Source organism: Benincasa hispida, chromosome 10 (genome assembly GCF_027475165.1).
Source record: "Benincasa hispida cultivar pf3 chromosome 10, pf3_genome.v1.1, whole genome shotgun sequence".
NCBI classification, from domain to species: domain Eukaryota; kingdom Viridiplantae; phylum Streptophyta; class Magnoliopsida; order Cucurbitales; family Cucurbitaceae; genus Benincasa; species Benincasa hispida.
The window spans coordinates 21572129-21589117 of record NC_143487.1 but is presented as its reverse complement, the minus strand read 5'-3'; positions in this window follow the sequence as shown (position 1 = coordinate 21589117).

Here is a 16989-nt window from a genome sequence, read left to right as displayed (position 1 = left end):
ATTTTGAATAAGAATCAAAATTATATTTATTATATGGGAGAGATAATTATTTGAATAAGATTCAAATATTATTCATATGAATGAGATTCATATATAGGTTAAAAACTAATATGAATGAGATTCATATAAAAACTATAGGTTATAATTAATATGAATGAGATTCGTATTAAAATCATAGGTTATGTGAAAATATATTATTTAAATACGATTCAAATTAAATATATGATATTTAATTATTAATTAATTAAAATAATATTATTTAATTACATATTAAATTAGATTTAATATATTATTTAAATAATAAAAAATTAGAATAACTCCCTACGTAATGGTGGAAGGGATTTGTAACTCTCCATCAATCCATCTCTCTCACTTATGGGCCGTTTGGTTTATGGGAATAAGAGGTGAGAATGGAAAATGATATTCTATCACCAGGTTTGATACAAGTTTTTTACCTTGGAAATGAGAATATTTTATTCCAAGACGTTTCGTATTCTCATCCATTGATGTTTTTCATAACCACCTAAATAGATGGGATTACTCCATTTCCAATGGTTTTTTCTCTCTCTTACTTTTTATTTTTTTCATTTTATTTGTTTTTCTTCTTTGTTGCTATTGGTTAATTTATTTAATTTTTATAAATATGTTTAAATTAAATTTATAGTTGACATATATAATTGATTTTATTAACAATAATGCAAATATAATAATTTATTCTATTATTGAGAATTAATATGGAAAACCATAATCTTTTCTTCAAACAAAAAAAAGAAAATTCTTATAAATAGAAATTCAAAAATATTTACCCTTTGTAGTAGAAAGTTCCAAAAGTACCAACTTTTTGCTATAAAGTGTAAATATTTTTAAATATTTTTTAATATTTAAAAATTCCTTAACAAAATATGAATAACTATAATTATACTTGCTTAAATCCCTTTTTATTGATAATATATATTAACACCATAAATTATTTATTAAAATTATTAATTAGTCTTTAAAAGATATCAATTAATTAATTAATAATAAAATAAGTTAACTTTTTAATTTTTTTTAATTAAACAATCTTGTACACTTATACTTTTAATTTTAATCTATAATAATAGTTATATTTTTTAAATTAAAAACATCGTTTGATGACTTAAAATCAATTAGTTTATATCATCTTCTTATATATATATAAGGCTTGTAATTGACATTAAACAATTAGTTAATTAACTCTTCAATTAACAAAACTATAGAAAAAAGAAAATAGATATTTAAATTAATTACCAATATATTTTAATAAAAATGATAATATAAATGTGCAATAAAAAAAATTAATTGATAATAAATATATTAAACGGAGAGTGAGTGGATAAATTTAGTTAAATTTTAATGCCTTAAAATTGATTTAATAACTTAATGTAATAAAATAAATTAACAAACGAAAATTAATTATTGAAATTAATTTTATATTAATTTTATATTTTATACTTACATAAAAAAGTATAATATATTCCCAGATATCCTATTCTCATTCTTATACATAACCAAACACAGTCATCTTTGATTCGACATCTTATTCCCAGACATCTATAAAACCTTAATCCAAACGGCCCCTAAGGTTATAGGAAGTTTTTTTTCGGAGCGAGTAGAGAGAACGTAATGGTTGATCTTGTGTTCTCTGCAAAAAAAATCTCTCTACCAAAAACTAAGATCTCTCTCAATACGCTTTTACATAAAAACTAAGATCTCTCTCAATACGCTTTTACATAAAAGTTGTTTTTATAAAATTCTTTCCTTCCAAAGGATCCCATAATCCTTATTCTATCCATAGAATAGCAAGGTTTCCAATTGGTGGTGTCCTTGTTCATGGTTGTTCGTAAGATTGCGGAAAATGTACTCTTGAAGAAAGTCTACAAGGAGTTTGTGGAAAGGAAAGCATTGAAGAAGGTCTTCTAGGGTATGTCTTCTTTCCCTGTAAAACATGCTATAAATTTATGTTTATCCTGTTCTCTTTTTTTTTCTGTTTTTCAAGAATTTCCTAAATGAATTTCGATGGCACACTTGTTCGTGCACTTGGAATTCGATTCCTTCAGTTTTTGTATGTTAAGAAAACTTTTTTTTTGTCAATATACGTTTATATTGACAGGTTTTATACGTCAACTATAAACTTTTGTTAATGTTTTTTTTTACTCATCGACTATACTACTTTGAACAAAATTTAAAAAAAAAAAAAAGAAAAAGGTAAGAAAAGAAAAGATTTAGGTCATTGCGACCCCTCTTATGTAACCCATAATCAACCTCAAACAAGCTTTTAACCTGAAATTTATATTCACATCAAGATGTAACTCAGAGTATCCAACCTGAATTTTATACACAAACAACAAATATACCAAATTACACAAATTTCCTGTAAAAGCAAAATTATACACAACTCCTACAAAAGCAATAACTTTACACAACTTACTATCAAAACAACAACTTCCTACAACTTCTACATCCCAACAATTACACAAATCTCTTGTAACTCGCCAATTACACAACTTCAAAATTTCAATAACACATATCAGAATCAATAGCATCAGATCATCTAATTGAAATAAGTAATATATTCAATAAACTTATTATCAAATCAAAATAATACAACAACAATTCTGTTGGGATTGATGTCCTAAATCTCGCAAGGTCCTATAGTTTATAAACCTTGTATGAACAAACTTTTATGTGATTATTAATATATGATTTTTTTTCACTTTATCTATAAAGTATGTGATATTTTAGTTGCATTAACCACAAATCAATAAAAAGCATTCAAGGTTATCGTTGTAATTTAAACATGTATGTGGAGACATATGGGTGGATCATGTTTAAGTGATAACTTGAATGGTTTGTAGCAAAATGGATAAGGTTAGGTACCTTATCCTAGTGACACTACAAATATGGCCTATTTTGTAGATGTTACAATTGTTGTAAAGTGCTACAAATGATCTGATCTTGATCATTCATGTATTAGACATGCGAGCTGGGATATTCTATACAAAGAAGTTTGTATAAGACTGGACCATAAAATGTTTAGTCTCATTGTATAATGTTGTTCATAATAGAGACTTTCATTTCACTAGAATGACCATAGGTAACATGACCTCAATCTTGAGTGAGTTGTGAACTCCTGTCTATGAGGGCGGTCCTTTGATTTGTATGGGTAAGAGTGGCCAGATCGCCGACTCAACAAGTCTACCATTTTGGGGATTCGTCTGATTGGGGAGTTGGGAATTTAGCTACACAAGATGGAATTCACTCCTTCCCTGAAGTAGGGATAAGTAGATAAATTGCTCTCTTAAGGGCTAATTCTGGGTCTTGAACAATGTGGTGTCACACCCTTTCCTGGCCCGAGAGGGGTTTAGTCATAGTGGGACTATGATCTATTGTTCATTAGAGAGATCGGTGGTACTTAAGAAGTTAGATGTAACACAGAGGCAAAACGGTAACTTGGCCCAGTTGTACTTACGAGCAATTTGTGAATGGTCATCGTACTATTGATTGGTTATAACCAATGGATACGAAAATATATCTGTAGTGGGAAAGTGCAATTGTTGGTCTTTAGTGGAGTGCCCAACAGTTGACAGATGGTGGATAATATAAATAAAGAGTTTAATTAATTATTCACGGACCGTTAGAGCTTCAAGCTACAAGTTCATAAGGTCTCCTTGGTAGCTCAAAATGATTTAGTTGGGAATAAGTTTTTGGGTTAGTTTGAATTGTTCAAATTAATAAGATGGAATTTAATTATATATGATATAATTAAATCGATTCAATTATATATGATATAATTGTTATAATGTATTTGACACATTAGTTTATTTGGAGGAAATAAATATTTGAATGAGATTCAAATAGTTATTAAATTTAATATATATATGATTTGTATTAAATGTCATAAAATAGAGAAAAATAACTATAGTTTATATTGTATATGATACAATATTAAAACTATAGATTATGTATTATATTTGATATAACATATAGTTTAATATAAATAAGATGTGATAAGTTGGTTATCATGTATTTATATTAATTTTATTATTTTGGATAGATATTCCTCTTTTCACTCCAATCATCTTAATAGGTGGTTAATTAATTTTTATGGCAATTGGAATAGATGAAAAATAGTTTTCTTTTATTCCACACGGTCCCGAAAACACTATATGATCGAGAGCTTTACTATATGATAGTGAAAAAAACATAATCGTTCTATGTTCTTCTTCAATATTCTTCCTCCTCCAAACTTAAAACCACCCTCCTAACCAAAATAGTCGAGCCCACAACTCCTGGACTCTCACCCTGAGTATACCGAAGGCTTCTAATGGTTGTGTCTTCTGTTTTGGTTCGTGATTGTCTTGAAGAGGATCTTCAAGCTTGTTGCTATTTTTGAGTTCGTGGCAGTTCGAGGGTTTTACTCGAAGAAAGTTCTTCAAAGGTATAATCTCTTGAACCTCTTTTTCTTTATAAAAAGCATACTATAATTTATCTTAGAATGCATATCTTGTATGTTTACTATAAATTTTTTTTTCAATCAAAATGGAATTTGGATGATCCGCTTCCGCTCAAGGATCTTTGCAAATCGAGTACCTTCAATTGGTATCAGAGCCATGTTGTAGTTTTGATTCCAAATTCCATTTATGTATTGAAATCGTTTACAGTAGTGGTGGGTTTTAAGTTCTGCATTGCATTTAAATGTTAAATGTTTGTGGATGGTTGTTAATGGATGTTTACGGGATAGATGTCTCTATTTATGGTTTTATGTTTACTTTTACAAAGTTAATTTGTAAGAGCCCCTGCGTTTTTTGGCATTAAACTTGCAATCGAGTCTGTATTCGTTTAGTTTTAGGTCGTTCGTGAAGCTTCAAAAGAAAGTTTGCAATGCGTTTCGATGGAGAAGAAAAACAGGGGCAGCATCGTGTAGCTGAAGCTAAACGATCGTTTAGATTTTGTTATGTGATCGTGTAACATTTTCTAAACAATCGCATAGCTAATGCTATGCGATCATGTAGGGTTTGCTACACGATCGTGTTGCGTTGGCTGCATGATCGTATAGGCCCTTGATAGAAGACGATCGCGCAGTATATAATACTCGATGCAAGGCTTGCATGCTAAACGATCGCGTAGACTATCATGCTCATCGCATAGTCAGTAGCTACATGATCGCATAGTATATGATACTCGACGCACACTACATGATCGTGTAGACTATCATGCTCATCGCATAGTCTTTAGCTATACGATCGCATGGTATGCACTACTCGATGAACGTTACACGATCGTGTAGACTTTCATACTTATCACATAGTCACAAGCTACACAATCGCATATAAATGATCATTTATACTTGATGCCTCGTTACTCGATGATCAAGGAGTTTGCTACATGATTAAGCTGCAAGGATTCTTGGTGGAGCGGTTCAAGACCCAGTTCACTTGTTTCGAACTGGTGGACTCAACTTTTGTAATAGTTTAGCCATTTATTTCCAATTTTGAAATAATTTATCCCGATCCATCAATTTTATTTAAATGTACATGTGATTTATGTTTATTTTATATGCTATAATGTATGTCATATAGTTTCAAAACCCAGCATAGGTTATGTATTTATTTTCATGCATCATTTTATATTATAAGTGTTATAATATATTAGTATGCATGATTTAAATTACGTAAAGCATGCTCATGCATCATATATTATAAGAGTTATAATATATGCATCCATGCATTAGCATATCCATGCATCATTTATATTAGAAATGTTATAATATAAGGTTGAATGTTTGTATAGAAAGTATGCTATAACTTAGTTCATTACTTAATTATATAAATGTTATATATTAGTAATGAATGAACATTGTATGAAGCATGACACTATCTTAGGTTAATTTATAATTGTTATAAATAACTTATGTATGTCTAGCTTGCAATGTTGATTGGTTTTAATTGTTTCATTTCTTATTATTGTTATAATAAATGAAATTAGAATTAAAATCAATAATAAATAGTTGCATGCAACCTCTAGGCTAAGATCATGTTTCTAATAAGATTAGAAATCTAAGTTTAATCTTTTAAATCGGTTTAATGAGATTAAATTGATTCCTAATAAAAAAATTAAATATGTAACAAATGTATTAATAAGGGACTTTTTGTCTAAGGCTGATTCTAGCTAGGTTAGGGTACTTAAGTCGATTGAAATGCCGCACTCGATGAGAGGAAAATGTAATCTCTTTTGATATGCGTTGATGTCTATGTGTTGATGGTCATGCGTTCAACTGAAGAATATTCAATATGCGTTAATGGTGTATACAATGACCATGTGTTCCTGTCACAAGTTTTTTTGCTTTCTCACCAAATATAATGAGAACGCAAGTTTCTCGGAATGATCTGAGGTCGAACACAGGGACTTGTAACTAAATAATGTTTGTAATGTAATGCGTTTGAGACGGTGAATAAAAATAAAAAGAAAGAAATTATTAATTATGCGCTACTCTTACTTCTAACTAAACAGATTGAGCAATGGAAGTTTGAATATGAGAATTGGTAGAGATACAGCAACTGTTAACACGTAATAAGATGCATAGAGAAATAGAATTGTGGAGGGACAAATTTCACAAAGTCATTAAGGTTGGTCGCAAGGGTAATCCCAGCTCGCCACACTAACACATCGCACACCTCTTGGTGGTCAGTCACATACTTATATCTTTATAACGCATGGTTGCGTTGAGCATAAGATTATTCTTATCTAGGAACACTGCTTACTTTGCTTAGTGAGTTCCACTATTGCTTACTAGCTACCCCGCTCATAGACAAACATTGCGATAGCCTCACACTAAGTAAAGAGGATTGCCTCACTATACTCGCGCAATGCACACCACTCGGTGATTTGCTACATGGCTCATATCTCTATGTCGCATGATTGAGTATGCGATAACTCTTGCAATCTACAATTAACTCATTGCAATGAAAGTAAAAGATGATAAAGATGATGTTGAAGGAACTAAAGAGATGCAGTGATTACAAAATGTATTAATGTCTTAAGCCAAAATGTAATATAATACAAAGATAAGAAGAGAGGTGGAGGGCTAGATGTAGACAATCTCTTGCTTCCATCTGATATACGTCAAGGCTATCGATGGTGCCATGGATGGGTGGTGAAGTAGTCTCTCTCGAGCTCTATCTTGTTGGGATTGGTGTCCTAATTCTCTTGGAGTCTCGTTGTTTTGTAAAGATACACATTGTTCAATGAATAAAATAAATGTTATTTAATTCTAACATTTACTCATATCCAATAAACAAAGATCCTTGGTTATCTTATGTGAACTTAAGCATGTATATGTGATATACAAGTGGATCATGCCTTAGGTGATAACCTAAATAGGTCTGTAGTATAAGGATTAAGGTGGGATACCTAATCCTGGTGACACTACGGATACAGCCCACTTTGTAGAGGTTTGCAAATGTTGTAAACTACTATAGATGGTAGATCTTGACCATTCATGTGGAGACGTGGGGCGGGGGTGTCCTATACAAAGAGTTTGTATAAGACCTGGACCACGAGATTATTAGACTCTATATATAACATCGTTGATACTAGAGTCTACATCTCACCTAAACAACCATAGGTGACACGACCTCAATCCTGAGTGTTTGAGGAACTCCTGCCTTTGAGGGCAGTTCTTTGATTAGTATGGGTGAGAGTGGCCAGATTGCCAACTCAACATGCCTACCTTTTTGGGGACTTGTCTGATCTGGGAGCTGGGAACTCAATCCATAAGATGGAATTCACTCCTTTCCCAAAGAAGGGATAAGTAGAGAGATTACTCCCTTAAGGGCTGATTCTAGGGCTTGAACATAGTGGCCACAGCTTCTCTTTGGAAGAGAAGACTTAGTCATAGTAGGACTATGACTTATGTTCATTAGAGGGATTAGTGGTACTTAAAGAGACAGATGTAACTATAGGGGCATAACGGTTATTGGCCCAGCTGTACTTACGAGTGATCTGTGAAGGGTTGTCGCACTGCTAATTGGTTAAGATGGACACATAATATTTCTGCAGTAAGGAGAGTTTAGTTGTCGGTCTTTTGTGGAGTGCCTGGAAGTTAACAGATGGTGGATCTCGTGACTAAAGAGTTTAATCAGTTATTCACGTACCGTTGGAGTTTCGAGCTATAGGTCCATGAGGTCCCCTTGGTAGCTCAATGGATTCAGTTGAGGATCAGTTCTTGGTGTTGATTTGAAATGTTCAAATTGACAAGAGGTATTTTTATTATATATGATATAATTGATATGATGTATAAGATACATCTAGTGGAGGACTGATGTAAATGAGATTTACATTAAGTACCATGGAATAGAAAAAGAACTATGGTTTATATGTTTCATGAGATGAAATATTAAAACTATAGGTTATAAATATAGTATGATAAGTTGGTTACCATTTATATTTATAATAATATTAATTATTGGATAATTAATTCTTTTTCTTTTAACTAACCAAAGTAGTGGGTGGTTATTGAATCATGGTAACCGTGAGTTTAAAAGAAAAATGGTTTTCCTATTTGAAAAGAAGTTTTCTACAAACGATTAAAACAAGTTTTGAGTTTTCTCTCTTGCACAAATAAAGCTCACGAAGTCGTCAAGTAAATTCGGATTTACTAAACAACGACTGGATGAGCTAAACGATCATGCAGAATAAAGCTAAAAGATCGTGCAGTATTTACAAAACGATCACATAGTTTTGATAGACGATCGCTGACCCAAGTTAAACGATCGCATAGTGTCTGTAGGCGACAGACCGAGCTAAACGATGAGCTAAACGATCGCATAGCTTTTGCTAGACGATCGCTTAGCTTTATTTAACGATTGGGCATCCACCTATATGATAGGTCTCTGTCATCTCCCACTTTCCCAGTCGTGTATGCGATCGGTATTTCCTCCTTCGCCTGCCTCATACTAAGTCCAAACAGAGCCCACCCTCTAGATTCTCACACTGAGAATACCAAGGTAGCCTTGTCGGTGGTGTCAGACTCAACTCGACATCGTCGAGGTTTTCTAGAGGGCGTTCATGGTGCTGTGGAGGCCATTCTTGTTGCGGCGGAGTTCGTGACCGAGGCGATCGTTGAGGACGAGCGCGAAGTGTCCGTGCTGGGTTCGTTACAATATTGCGATCGTGTAGATCGAGCGTTCGAGGTTGTTAATTGTTCGAGCGATCGCACAACGGAGTGTGGAGACACTTCTGCTTATGTGCATAGAGTTTTTCTCATTGTTCATTTGTTGTTCATCTATAATTTCTGCATTTGAATTGTATAACTGCTTGTTAGAAGTCGACTGTTAATGTTATGTTAATTCATTATTGTAATTTGGAATAGTCTTGTTTTGCTGCTTATGGAAATCTCAGATCTGATTTCCTTCATATCTCTGACAAAGCTCTAGTAGTCATTCGGAAAGGGATGTGAAAGTGAAGAACTCTCAAAGAATGTTTTGCTCACACTCTCATCTGTGATCACAAGAATCTGCCTAAGGCAGAGACTCGGATGCTTTAAATTTGGGCTCCAAGGCTCTCTCTATTTATAGAACTCAAACGCCTGACAACATTGGTAATCCCACTCCTAATCATTACCATTTCCGACGCGATAGGTGGAATGTCAGCATATTTGATCTTTTTTATACTCCCAAGGTATGGTTCATGATTGTTTCTTCTTGAAGTATCAACGCATTCCACCCACCTTGCAATCGACCTTCTATCATGGTTATCACTCTATAGTTGCAGCATTCCATCCGACGAAGTAGTCTTCATGAAGATCAATGCATGCGATCAACTTTGTGATGGTCTGGGATTAAAGCATGCGATCAATTCCTGCAATAGCTACAAAAATAGACATTTTGTCATAGAATAACGCATGATATAGGGTTAGTAGGGACTTTCAATGCTGATCAATGCAAGCTCATTTTCCACATGAATTCTTAGTATTATCAATGCATATTCTACTCATCAGCCCTCATAATTCTAAGTAAAAGACTACAATAGCTTGTATTTCAACAAGTTATCACACCCCTACCTGGGAACCTACCTGGAAAGATGAATTAGATAGATTTGTTACATACATGCAAATTTTATGAAAGTCTGTTAAAGAGTTTAATAAGACTTGAACCAAAGTTGTTTAATCATAAAAAACAAAAGTTGCTTTTAAGCAAATTAAACAAAACACTTAGATAAAATCAGTAGCCAGATTTTCTAAGTTAATGAACCCTAAGTAGAACACTCAGTGGGAGGAAAATGGAGTATATGATACTTCACTTTAACCTCTACACGTTTCTCCCTAAAAGTTCACACCGTGAGATCTATCCTCGGCCTCAAGGCACCATGGGCGTCCCCCTATGGGTGGCATTTGGGTTGATCAATACCAAGGTGAATGGAGAGTATTCATAGTAAGTGGGAGCAGGACGTATGACAACATATCCCTCGGTCCCTTTGATTAGGTTGGATAAATTTTCATGCATCGCCTCGTGGCATTATGGTTGTCCCCCCTAAAGGATGGCAGTTTTGCATGACTCTTTATTTGATCCCCAGAAATGGATAGGGTTACTTTAGTCCTTTTTCCTAATCGGATTTTCCCTAAGGTTAGCTCATTAAGGCAGGACTCTATAACCTAAAATGAGAGGTTACACTTACACCAAATTGTTAAGGATGTTAACAAATTCTGGACCGAACAATGGTGACTATTAGATTCAATTACGAAAAGTTGTTTCTGTCTAATGGTTGAGAATGTCTCATTTCAATGAAGGGGCACTTGATCACCCTACGGTGACTTTTGTCCTGCCTCACTAAAGCATCATTGCAAAATAGATGTCACTTAGGGTACACTAAACTATTTTGCTAAAACGTGATTGGTTTTCTAAAAGTGGTTTAATTAAGTTTGTTTTGTTTCAACAATTTTATTATGGCTCTACAACCCTAAGTTTACTTGCCACTGACAAATTAACTGGCGAGAACTACGCTAGTTGGAAAAATACAATAAACACGATTTTGATCATTGATAATCTTCGTTTCGTCCTGATGGAAGAGTGTCCTCCCATTCCAGCTCCTTCTACTCCTTGAAATGTTCGGGAAGTGTATGAGCGATGGACAAGGGTGAACGAAAAGACCCTAGCGTATATCTTGGCCAGCCTTAACGAAGTCTTGCCTAAGAAGCATGAGCCTATGGTCATTGCACGTGAGATCATGGAGTCCCTATGGGGAACCTTCGGACAACCGTTCGGAAAACTCAGCACGACGCTCTCAAGTACATCTTCGACTCACAGATGCAAGAGGGGTCATCTATTTGGGAACACGTTCTTAACATGATGATCCACTTTAATGTGGCTGAGATAAACGGGTCAAACATCGATGAGACCAGTCAGGTTAGTATAATTTTGGAATCTTTACCATATAGCTTCCTTCATTTCTGTAGCAATATTGTTCTGAACAGGATTGACTATAACTTTACTACTCTGCTTAACAAGCTGCAAACTTTTTAATCCTTGTTGAAAAGAAAGGAGAAGAAGGGTGAAGCAAATGTTGCTTCACCATCTAAAAATTTCCACAAAAGTTCAACTTCTGGAACTAAGTCTGCACCTTCTTCCTCTGGCACCAGAAAGTGGAAGAAGAAGAAGAAGGGTGGTAAGGGGAAGGCTCCTGCTAACCCACAACCTGTTGCTCTAATGGGTAGACAACCAGTGAGGGTTGATAAGGAAAAATATTTCCATTGCAACCAGGACGAGCACTAGAAGAAGAAATGCCCCAGCTATTTGGCAGAGAAGAAGAAAGCCAAATAAGGTAAATATGATTTGTTTGTCTTGGAAATTTGTTTAGTGGAGAATGATGATTCTGCTTGGATTATTGACTTTGGGACCACTAACCATGTATGTTCTTCATTTCAGGGAATTAGTTCCTAGCGGCAACTTGATGCTGGTGAGATGACGAACGAGTTGGAACCGAGCACATTGTCTCAGCTCTAGTAGTGGGAGGTCTCCGGTTGACTTTATAGAAAAAATTTCTCATTTTGAATGTTTTATTTATTGTTCTTGATTTATAATGGAACTTAGTGTCTGTAAAATGACTTTTGGAATGTAATTTTCAAATACATTTTCTTATAATAAAGTATTTATTACTAAGGATGGTGTTGATATATGTTCTGCTAAATTGGAAAGTAATTTGTATGTGCTAAGATCGTTAGCAACAAATGTCCTCCATAACATAGAGATGTTCAAAACTGCCGTAACTCAAAATAAATGACTTAGAATTTCTACTAAGGAAAATTCCAACCTTTGACACCTATGATTAGGACACATTAATCTTAACAGGATTGAGAGGTTGGTGAAGAATGGACTTCAAAGCGAGTTAGAAGAAGACTCTTTACTTGTGTGTGAGTCATACCTTGAAGGCAAAATGACTAAAAGACCTTTTATTGGAAAATGTCATAGGGCCAAAGAACCTCTAGAGCTAGTGCATTCGGACCTTTGTGGTCCGATGAATGTAAGAGCTATGGGACGTTACGAATATTTCATCACTTTCCTGATGATTATTCAATATATGGGTATGTTTATTTAATGCAACAAAAGTCTGAGTCTTTTGAAAAGTTCAAAGAATTCAAGGCTGAAGGTGAAAACGCATTAAATAAAATGATTAAAACACTTCGATCTGATCAAGGTGGAGAGTTTTTGGATTCAACTTTCCAAAACTATTTGATAGAACATGGAATAGTTTCCCAACTGTCAGCACCTGGTACACCTCAGCAGAATGGTGTATCAGATAGGAGAAATCGAACTTTGTTGGACATGGTTCGGTCTATGATGAGTTACGCTTCCTTACCTGACTTGTTTTGGGGTTATGCAGTGGAGACTGTAGCTTATATCTTGAATTGTGTTCCCTCTAAGAGTGTCGCCAAAACACCTCTAGAGTTATGGAATGGTCATAAAGCCAGTTTACGTCATTTTAGAATATGGGGTTGCCCAACACATGTGCTTGAGGCCAATCCTAAGAAATTGGAAGCACGTTCAAAGTTATGCCTATTTGAGGCTACCCCAAGGGAACGAGAGGTGGTTATTTCTATAATCCTAAAGAAAACAAAGTATTTGTCTCGACTAATGCTACTTTTCTTAAGGATGACCACATAAGGGAGCACAGACCAAAAAGCAAAATCGTGTTGAATGAGCTTTCCAAGGAAACTACTGAAGTTGTTGAAGAGCCTAGTACCTCAACAAGAGTTTTTGAAGTAGGTTCATCTAGTAGGTTAAATTCACCTCAAGTGTTGAGAGAACCTTGACGTAGTGGAGGGTTACGAACCCACCTATTCACTATATGGGTTTAACTGAAATCCTAGCTATGGTAGCTGATGGTAAAGGTGAGGATCCATTATCTTACAATAAGGTAATGGAGGATGTTGACAGAGATGAATGGATCAAAGCTATGGATCTCCAAATGGAGTCTATGTACTACAATTCAGTTTGGGATCTTGTAGATCAACTTGATGGGGTTAAACCCATAGGTTGTAAATGGATCTATGATAGGAAATGGGGTGTTGATAGGAAGGTGCAAACCTTCAAGGCTAGACTGGTGGCAAAGAGTTATACCCAGGTGGAGGGAGTTGACTATGAGGAGACTTTCTTCCCTGTTGTCATGCTGAAGTCTATCTGAATCCTCTTATCCATTGTCTCATATTATGGCTATGAGATATGGAAAATTAATATCAAGACTGCTTTTCTGAGTAACAATCTTGAGGAGACCATTTATATGGTGCAGCTCGAGGGATTCATAGTCCAAGGTCAAAAGCAAAAGGTTTGCAAGTTTAATCGGTCCATTTATGGACTGAAATAGGCATCTAAATCTTAGAATATAAGGTTTGATACTGCGATCAAATCTTATGGCTTTGATCAGAATGTTGATGAGCCTTGTGTCTAAAGAAGATCATCAACAGTTCAGTAGTTTTTCTGGTGTTGTATGTGTCGGATTGTATCAGCAAGCAGCGGAAGCACAAGGATCAATAAGCACTCTAATTCATTAATTTTGACAGAAACTAAAGAATACTTTTGCAAAAATAAATATGTTTCAAATCATACCTTTGTAGAACTCTTGAATCTTGATTTCTAGCTGCAAATCTCTCCAAATCTCGTTGTAAACCACCACAACATCTTCTCCATTATTCTCTTAGTGCTCTAAATTGAGTTGTGGGACTCAAATAAGGTTGAATCAAGGGAACTCGGAAGATAACTCATAGCAGCAACCCACTTGAAGAACTCCTTCTTCACATGAATTTTTCGGCAAAAACTCTACCGATTGCATTACCTCAAATTCACTCCAATCTTCTCAATATATTGCAGACAATCCTGCAATGAAAATGGTTGCATGAGATGCAGCTCATGCTTGGAGTAATTGAAGCCTAAAGATGGTGGGTTATGGGTGAGCAATTTAAAGATGATAATGGAAAATACAAATTTTCCATTTTTGTGTATTTTTCAATTTTCAAATTCCAAATGTGATTTTAGAAAAACAATTTGATTTCAAAAATAAAAAATTATTGATTTTATAAATTAATTTTTCTAATAAAATTAATAAATAATTATTTAAATAATTTAAATAATTCTAATTAATTTAATATCAAATATTAAATTAATTTTACACAAATCCACCTTCATATATTTGAATCAATTTTAAATACTAATTCTCCAATTCCGCTTAATTCTTAAAATTAAACGTGTAATTATATCTCATATAATTACTAATTTCTTTAATTATAAATTTCAAATTAACTTATTACGCTAATCTGTAGCTAATTCATTTATGAGCTAGTAGGGGGACCTCGCGAACCTACAGATCACGTGCTCCAACGATTCGAGATTAATCAGCTAAACTCATTACACCAAACTAACCCTCATTCGTTAACTAATGGGTCACTCAACTAAAGCCCATGGTTGAACTCCCCTCACTGTAGATATATTATGTCCACTCAATATAACCATGATTAGTAAGTTAACCCTTCACAGGTTGTTTGTAATAACGGCTGGGTCAAATCTCTGTTTTATCTCCGAAATTACCTCTTGTTCTTTAAGTCCCACTGATCATCTAATGAACAATTGATTTGTGATCCAATCAACAAACAGAGTCCCTTTCGGGCCAATGAAAGGGTGGGGCCCCTTGTTCAAGACCCAAAATTAGCACTTAAGGGAACAACCTCTCTACTATCCCTAACAGCGTGTAGGAGTGAATTCCTTCTTGCACCCTATGTCCCCAGCTATCTATCTGGTCTTATCCCTGAAATGGGAGGTTATTAAGCCAGCATTGTTGAGCCAACCCTTACCTATGAAAATCTAAGGATAATCCCGAATAAACAGGAGTTCATAGTTAGCTCAGATTAAGGTCAAGTTACCTAGGTCATCGCTTTGAAATAGTCAGTCTTAAACAGTAAACGGCATTATAAAGTAAGAGTGACTGATTTCGTCGATCTTGTACAAAACCCATTTTCATAGGGACGCCCCCACTCCTCATGTCATAACATGTACGAATTAGGATCACTTCATTTGTAGCACTTTACAACTCTTTGTAACAACTACATAGCAGGCCGCATCCAATAATGTTACCAGAATAAGGTACCCAACCTTATTCATATACTATAGATCATTTTGACTATTTACTCGAACCTGATCCACTTTTATGTCTCCGCATAAAGTTCAAGTACTCATGTAATAGTCAAGGGACTTTCAGGTTTATTAGATTTCTAATAAGCAAAACATCTATTCAATAACAACTTATTAAATTTTCAGAATAAGTTCTATTGTTTACAAACCACGAGTTTTAGGACATAAAATCCAACAGTATGAAGATAATATCCTATTCATTGAGAATGATGTAAGTTTACTTACTACAGTTAAGAACTGGCTAGAGACCTAATTCCAAATGAAAGATTTAGGAGAGGCTCAGTTTGTTCTGGGTATTCAGATTTTTCGAGATCAAAAGAACAAAATGCTAGCACTATCTCAGGCGTCGGATATTGGCAAGATGCATGTCAAGTATTCAATGCAGAACTTTAAGAGGGCCTATTACCTTTCAGGCATGGAGTTACTTTGTCTAAGGAACAATATTCTAAGACACCTCAAGAGGTTGAGAATATGAGACGGATCCCCTATGCATCTGCCATAGGCAGTTTGATATATGCGATGTTATGTACTAGACCTGACATCTGTTATACAGTGGGAATAGTCAGTAGATATCAGTCTAATGCAGGATTAGATCACTAGATAGCTGTTAAGAACATCTTCAAGTATCTACGAAGAACGAGAGACTATATACTTGTGCATGGTTCTAAGTATTTGATCCGTACGGGATACACAAACTCTGATTTTCAGACTGATAGGGATTCTCGAAAATCCACATCAGGATCAATGTTCACTCTTAATGGAGGCATTTTAGTATGGCGAAGCACCAAGCAGGGGTGCATCGCGGACTCCACCATGGAGACTGAGTATGTAGTGACTTGTGAAGCAGCTAAAGAGGTTGTTTGGCTCAGGAAATTTTTGACTGATCTGGAAGTTGTTCCAGACATATCAAAGCTCATCAGACTTTATTGTGATAATAGTGGTGTTGTGACTAATTCCTGTGAGTCTAAGAGTCATAAGTGCGGCAAGCACATGAGCGGAAGTATCATCTCATCTGAGAGATTGTGCATCGATGGGATGTGATTGTCACGAAGATAGCTTCAGAGCACAATATTGTTGATCCGTTTACAAAGGCCCTCATGACTATAGCTTTTGTAGGTTACCTGTAGAGTATGGGTCTGGGGCAGACCACAGTTGGACTATGGCAAGTGGGAGATCTTGTACTGGGCGTGTTATGCACTAGTGTACTTGTATTTTATTATATTGTACACCCCACTAGCTTTAGGACAAGTGGGAGATTGTTGGGGTTGATGCCCTAAATCTTGTAGTGTCCTAT